Below are 5,405 nucleotides of genomic sequence, written 5' to 3'. Positions count from 1 at the left end.
AAAAAAAAAAAAAAAAAAAAAAAAACAGAAGGAATATGAGGGGACTAATTGCAGAAAAACTAGATGCCCTGTTAACTTTTTTTATATTTTTGTTTTTGTTGTTTTGTTGTGTTGTGTTGTGCTGGGATTACAGATGTGTGCCACCATACCCGGTTTCTCTGAACTCTTCTTGGTCTTTATCCTTTAGCCCCCAAGTGGGCCTTACCTTTAAAGTGTCTGCTTTGAGTAAACTAAGACTTCTTGGAATTCAGGTCCTGAAAGATTTTATAAGGTACGCAAGCAGAGGAGGAGCTCTGGAAGGATGCATTTGTGGTCTGGATGTGTCCAGGCCACTAACCTATGTGCAACTGGCGAAGTGGTCCCAACCTCTCATGGGACAGGGGAAAGGAAGCCACTGGCCAGGAGCTCAGCTCCAGGGCACAGCTGCCTGCTTCTGAGAGACAAATCAGCTTCTCTGGGCCTCATTTCTCTCCTGTGCCCAGTGGAGATTGCAATGGACCTGCCTCACGGGGTTATAATGAAGACCACGTGGCTTGACAAGGAGGGGTCCATGACCCAAGGCTGAACCATTTCAGTCTTCTCCAAGGATTTTTTCTGACTGGAACTGGTGGAAAAGGACATAGCACTCTATGATTTCATAGCTGTTGGTACGGAAACCAGGCCAAGAAGCTACCCCATTTCTGAATGACTGGAAAAAGTGATAGCATAGGAAGAGAATAAGAGGTTGACAAGAAAACAGAACAGATGGCGGGAGAGATGGGAGGGCAAGTCCTGACAGCTTTCCGTCTTCGGAGCTCGTGTCCCTGAAGTCAACTCCCTTCGTCAGACTTTCAGTGGTAAAATAATAATCTTTCCTTTATCACCTAAAGTTGTTTGAATTGGGTTTCTGAAGAGTTCTGAAGAGTTGAAAGAACTCAGAATTTCTCAAGATAAAAATTGTTGGGGCCGGGGATTTAGCTCAGTGGTGCCATTGCCTCCCTTTCAAAGGACGGGTCCTGAGTTCGATCCCCGGTACCAAAAAAACAAACAAACAACAACAACAAAAAAAACAGTTGTTAAATGGCAAATGGGTTCCAAGAAAGAACCCCGTTCCTTCCTTCCTTCCTCCGTTCCTTTCTTTTTGCAGGACTAGCGACTGAACCTAGGGCCTCCACACTCAGCTACATCCCCAGCTCTGTTTTTATTTTTTAATTTTGGGACAGGGTCTTGCTAACCTGCTCAGACTAGGCTTGAACTTGCAGTACTCCTTTCTGCCTAAGGCTCTCAGAGTGTGGGAATGCAGGTATGCATGCCTGGCCAAGAAGGGTTTTTTTTTCTAGGAAATTCTCTAAGAATAGAAAGGACTGGGGCCAGGGATTTGGCTTAGTGGCACCGCGCCTGCTTCACAAGAGCATGGTCCTGAGTTTGATCACTCGTACTGTCAAAAAGAAATTCCAGAAAGGACAATCTGGTGTGGTGGCACACAACTGTAATCCCAGCATGCAAGAGGCTGAGGCAGGAGGATTGACATGCGTTCCAGACCAGTCTGGATTACTCAGTGAAACCCTATCTTAAAAAAATATTTTTAAAAAGGACAATTTTTTTTTTTTTTTTTTTTTTTTTTTTTTTTTTTTTTTTTTTTTTTTTTTTTTTTTTTTTTTTTTTTTTTTTTTTGAGACAGGGTTTCAAGCTGGCTTTGAACTCACTATGTAGCCCAGACTGGCCTCAAAATTGCAACAATATTCATACCTCAATCTCCCAAATGCTGGGTTTACAGCTGGGCACCACCAGCCTTGGTGATTCTTCTCTCAAAGGGCTCAACCCTAGATTTTTTTCCCCCTATAATTTCAAAAGCAAGTGACCAAAAAGAAATCACTCAACACCCTTATCACCTCCCTGAGGAGACAAATATGTATGATTCTAACCTGGTATATTAAAATGGGCATAAAAGTTGGGTGTGGTGGTGTATACCTGTGATTCTGGTACTTAGGAGGCTGAGGCAGGAAGACAGCTTCAAGTTCCAGGCCAGCCTAGGCTACAAAGTGAGTTGAAGACCAGCCTAAAGTACAGTGAGACATATGTGTCTCAAAAAAAAAAAAAAAAAAAAAAAAGGGCACAAAAGAGGAAGACTCAGGAAAACGCTTTTTCTTTTCAGAAGAAAACTGTACAAATATGGACAGTTAACTAACAATGAACCTCCAGAGCTGTTATTCTACAGAAATAAACTCTAGCCACCCACTTAGTCAAGTACCCTGGATTGCTTCAGGCAGATGAACCCCAGAGCAGAAAGTATGTTGGAAAATTAGTAAGCGCCTTGAACAGTTGATCTTTGGGGGGCGGGGTTGAGACAGGGTTTCACTGTGTAGTTGAGACTGACCTGGAACTCACTATGTAGCCCAGGCTGGTCTCAAACTCAAAGTGATCCTCCTGCCTCAGCCTCCCGAGTGCTGGGATTACAGGCGTGCGCCACCATGCCCGGCTCACTTGATCTTTTTCATCCAGTTATTTCTGCACGCCTTTTCTCCTCTGAGTAATCTTTCGTCACTTACTCTTCAGGGAACCTGAGGCTTGCATTGCCTTCTGAGAACCTGCAGTGCCTCATTTGGATAGGATTGTACATGACTTTTACTTCCCACATTAAAAGTTTCTGAATTGTTCCAGATTTTTATGAATAAAGCTACTTTTATAATCAGAAAAATATATAAATATTCATTAAAAAAAAAAGTTTGCTGGGCCTGGTGGCGTACACCTCTAATCCAAGCACTTGGAAGGCTGAGGTAGGAGGAGGATGGCTTTGATTTCAAGGCCAGCCTGGGCTACACAGTGAGAGAACTTGTCTCAAAAAAAGCACCAAAAAAAAAAAATTTTTTTTTTAATCCTCTGGGTCTCTGAGGTCTCCTTGAACCAATCCCTCCCTTCCAGCTTCTCTCTCCCTGCTGACCGCTTCCTCCCACGTTGCTCTTTAAACTTCCACCATAGTGGGCTGTCTAAAGGACTAGCCTCTTAAGGCTAAGTCTGAACCATCCCCAGCTATGCCCCAGCAAAGATATACAAAGCCTCCAAAAAGCTTGCCCTTGCTGGGGCCGGACTCCAGTGTGCTCCTATCACCAAGGTCACAGGGATTCAGACACCCGAGTGGGTCCTAAAGTGAGTGGTGCAACATCACCTCACTGGCTGTCTCTCACTGTATCCTCACTCCTGTTTTAGCAACAGCAGAATCAGTAACACATTCTCTACAGGCTTTTTTTTTTTTTTTTGCAGAGGTTGCTTTGAGACAAGGTCTTGCTATGTAGCCCAGGCTGGCCTTGAACTCACAGCGATCCTCCTGCCTCAGTCTCCTGTGTGCTGGGATTATAGGCGTGGCCCCCCATGCCAGGTTCTACAGGCCTTTGATACTGGTTGTCTTTGTGTGCTGCATGTTGGCTGAGTCGACCATCTGGCATTTCTCACCAAAAGCAGCCCCAGAGTGACTGTCATATAGGAGTGAGTTCCAGTGGTTGCTGAAGGGAAAGCAGAACATGCTAAGGAGGAAGAAAGGCTGCACCGGAGTAATCCTGTGCCCCAAAAGACCGTTCTACCCAAGGCAGTGTGTTCCTTACCTGATTTTATTGCGCAATGACTAGAATCATCTCAGATCTGCACTCCTGGTGGCTCTCAGTTAAACACAATTTACTGGGCTGGGGATTTAGCTCAGCCGTTCTGCCGCCTGCCTCATAAGCGCAAGGACCCAAGTTTGATCCCCGGTACCAAAAATAAAATACAAATATAAACACAATTCACTGCACTAATGTACCATACAAAATCCAGGCTGGGGATGAGCTCAGTGGGAGAGCACTTGCCTATCGTGCACGAGGCCCTGGGTTCAACCCCTACTGCCGGGAAACAACCAGACAAAATGTACGTGCTAACGACTGGAACGGGGTAAACCTGAGGAGAGGTGTTCAATGTCGGGAAAGGAAGAGATCAAAACGTCATCAGTAATGGGTCACATTGTGGTGCATTGGGTGACTTCCTCTTCTGAAAATTTTAAATTAATTCATCTTTCAAAATGTATCTTTTGGTGTTCAGGTGGAAAAGGGGAGCAAGGGAGGAGGAAGGAACCAGAGAACAAAGTGAAAATAGAAGGAAAAATGGAAACAAAGCTTTTGTACACAGGGAGGGGAGGGGGCTTGAGGGGGCAGGGCTAAAACAAAATTTTAAAAAAATTTGTTTTTTGGCATCGGAGATTAAACTCAGCAAGCTTGATTTCAAGCTTGATTGAGCTTGCAAGGCAGGCAGCGGAACCACTGAGCGACATCCTCAGCCCAAATAAATGTTTTTAAAATAAGTGTTTAAAATTAAAAAATAAAATAGCAAAATTTAAAATTTTTTACCTTTTAAAGTAATTTACCTTGTTTTTTTTAAAAAAAGGAGAAGTTGAGGAGGACAGAATGCTGCCTGCCACCTTGAAACCTGACTTTCCAGGTCTAGGACAGTGAAATGCGTGTAGCCCAGAACGACTCCTCTCAAGCCGTGCGCCGGGACAGAGCTTGGCAGAATACACGGACATGCTCTTCAAAGTACCTTCAAGTGTAATCCTTTTATTTGTTTTCTAATTCCTGAGGATTGAACCAGGGCCTTGCACATACTAGGCAAGCACTCTACCACAAAACTACATCTCTATCACCCCCGCTGTTTTTTTTAAACTCAACTTTAATTTACTTTATGTACGCATCTTTGGGTAATTTTTTTTGGTTTGTTTGTTTGTTTTTGTTTGTTTGTTTTTGACACAGAGGCTCATTGCGAAGTTCAAACTGGCCTTGAACTCTATGCTAGCCTCAAGCTCGCAGTGATTCTCCTGCCTCAGCTTCCTGAGTGCTGGGATTACAGGTGTGAGCCATTGCACCTGCTATTAATTTTTACTTTAAAATACTGTCAAACTAAGTTTCCCAGCCTGGCCTGAAATTTGGGATCCTCCTGCCTCAGCCTCCCGAGCAGCTGGAATTACAGGTGTGCGTCACAGTGCTCAGCTAATTCTTCCTTTTGTAGATGAGGAACCAGACAAGAGAGATCAAGAGGCTTCCACACCTGCATAGCTTGTTTGTGGTAGAGAGAAAAAGAGAGCTTGGGCTTTTACCAAAAGAAGGAACGATTTTTTTTTTACAGTGTAGTACAGTGATTTTTTTTTTTTTTTTTGGAAGCAAAACAAATACTAGGCCAAGTGTGGTGGAGCATGCCTATAATCCTAGCACTCAGGAGGCTGAGGCAGGAGGATCGCTGTGAGTTTGAGACCAGCCTGGGCTACACAGTGAGTTGCAGGTCAGTCTCAACTACATAGTGAGACCCTGTCTCAAAACAACAACAGCAACAACAAAAAACTCAAAAAACAAATACTGGTACAATTTAGATATACACAATGATAACATTCATCATAGGGAATTTGCAGC

At 43.8% G+C, this 5,405-nt stretch overlaps 1 long non-coding RNA gene across 1 annotated transcript in view; it reads left to right on the top strand.

The window, feature by feature from the left end:
* LOC117286313 overlaps nucleotides 1-4,729 on the top strand; it is a 23,780-nt gene extending 19,051 nt beyond the window's left edge. Inside the window, exon 3 of the long non-coding RNA XR_004517429.1 lies at nucleotides 4,390-4,729. This is a non-coding gene — a long non-coding RNA (uncharacterized LOC117286313). The remainder of the gene's footprint in view (nucleotides 1-4,389) is intronic.
* The last annotated feature ends 676 nt before the right edge of the window (nucleotides 4,730-5,405 follow it).

Source organism: Fukomys damarensis, unplaced genomic scaffold (genome assembly GCF_012274545.1).
Source record: "Fukomys damarensis isolate Sample0158 unplaced genomic scaffold, DMR_v1.0_HiC HiC_scaffold_16, whole genome shotgun sequence".
Taxonomy (NCBI): Eukaryota; Metazoa; Chordata; class Mammalia; order Rodentia; family Bathyergidae; genus Fukomys; species Fukomys damarensis.
Note: the sequence above shows the minus strand (reverse complement) of the source record. Positions and strands in the feature narration are given on the sequence as shown.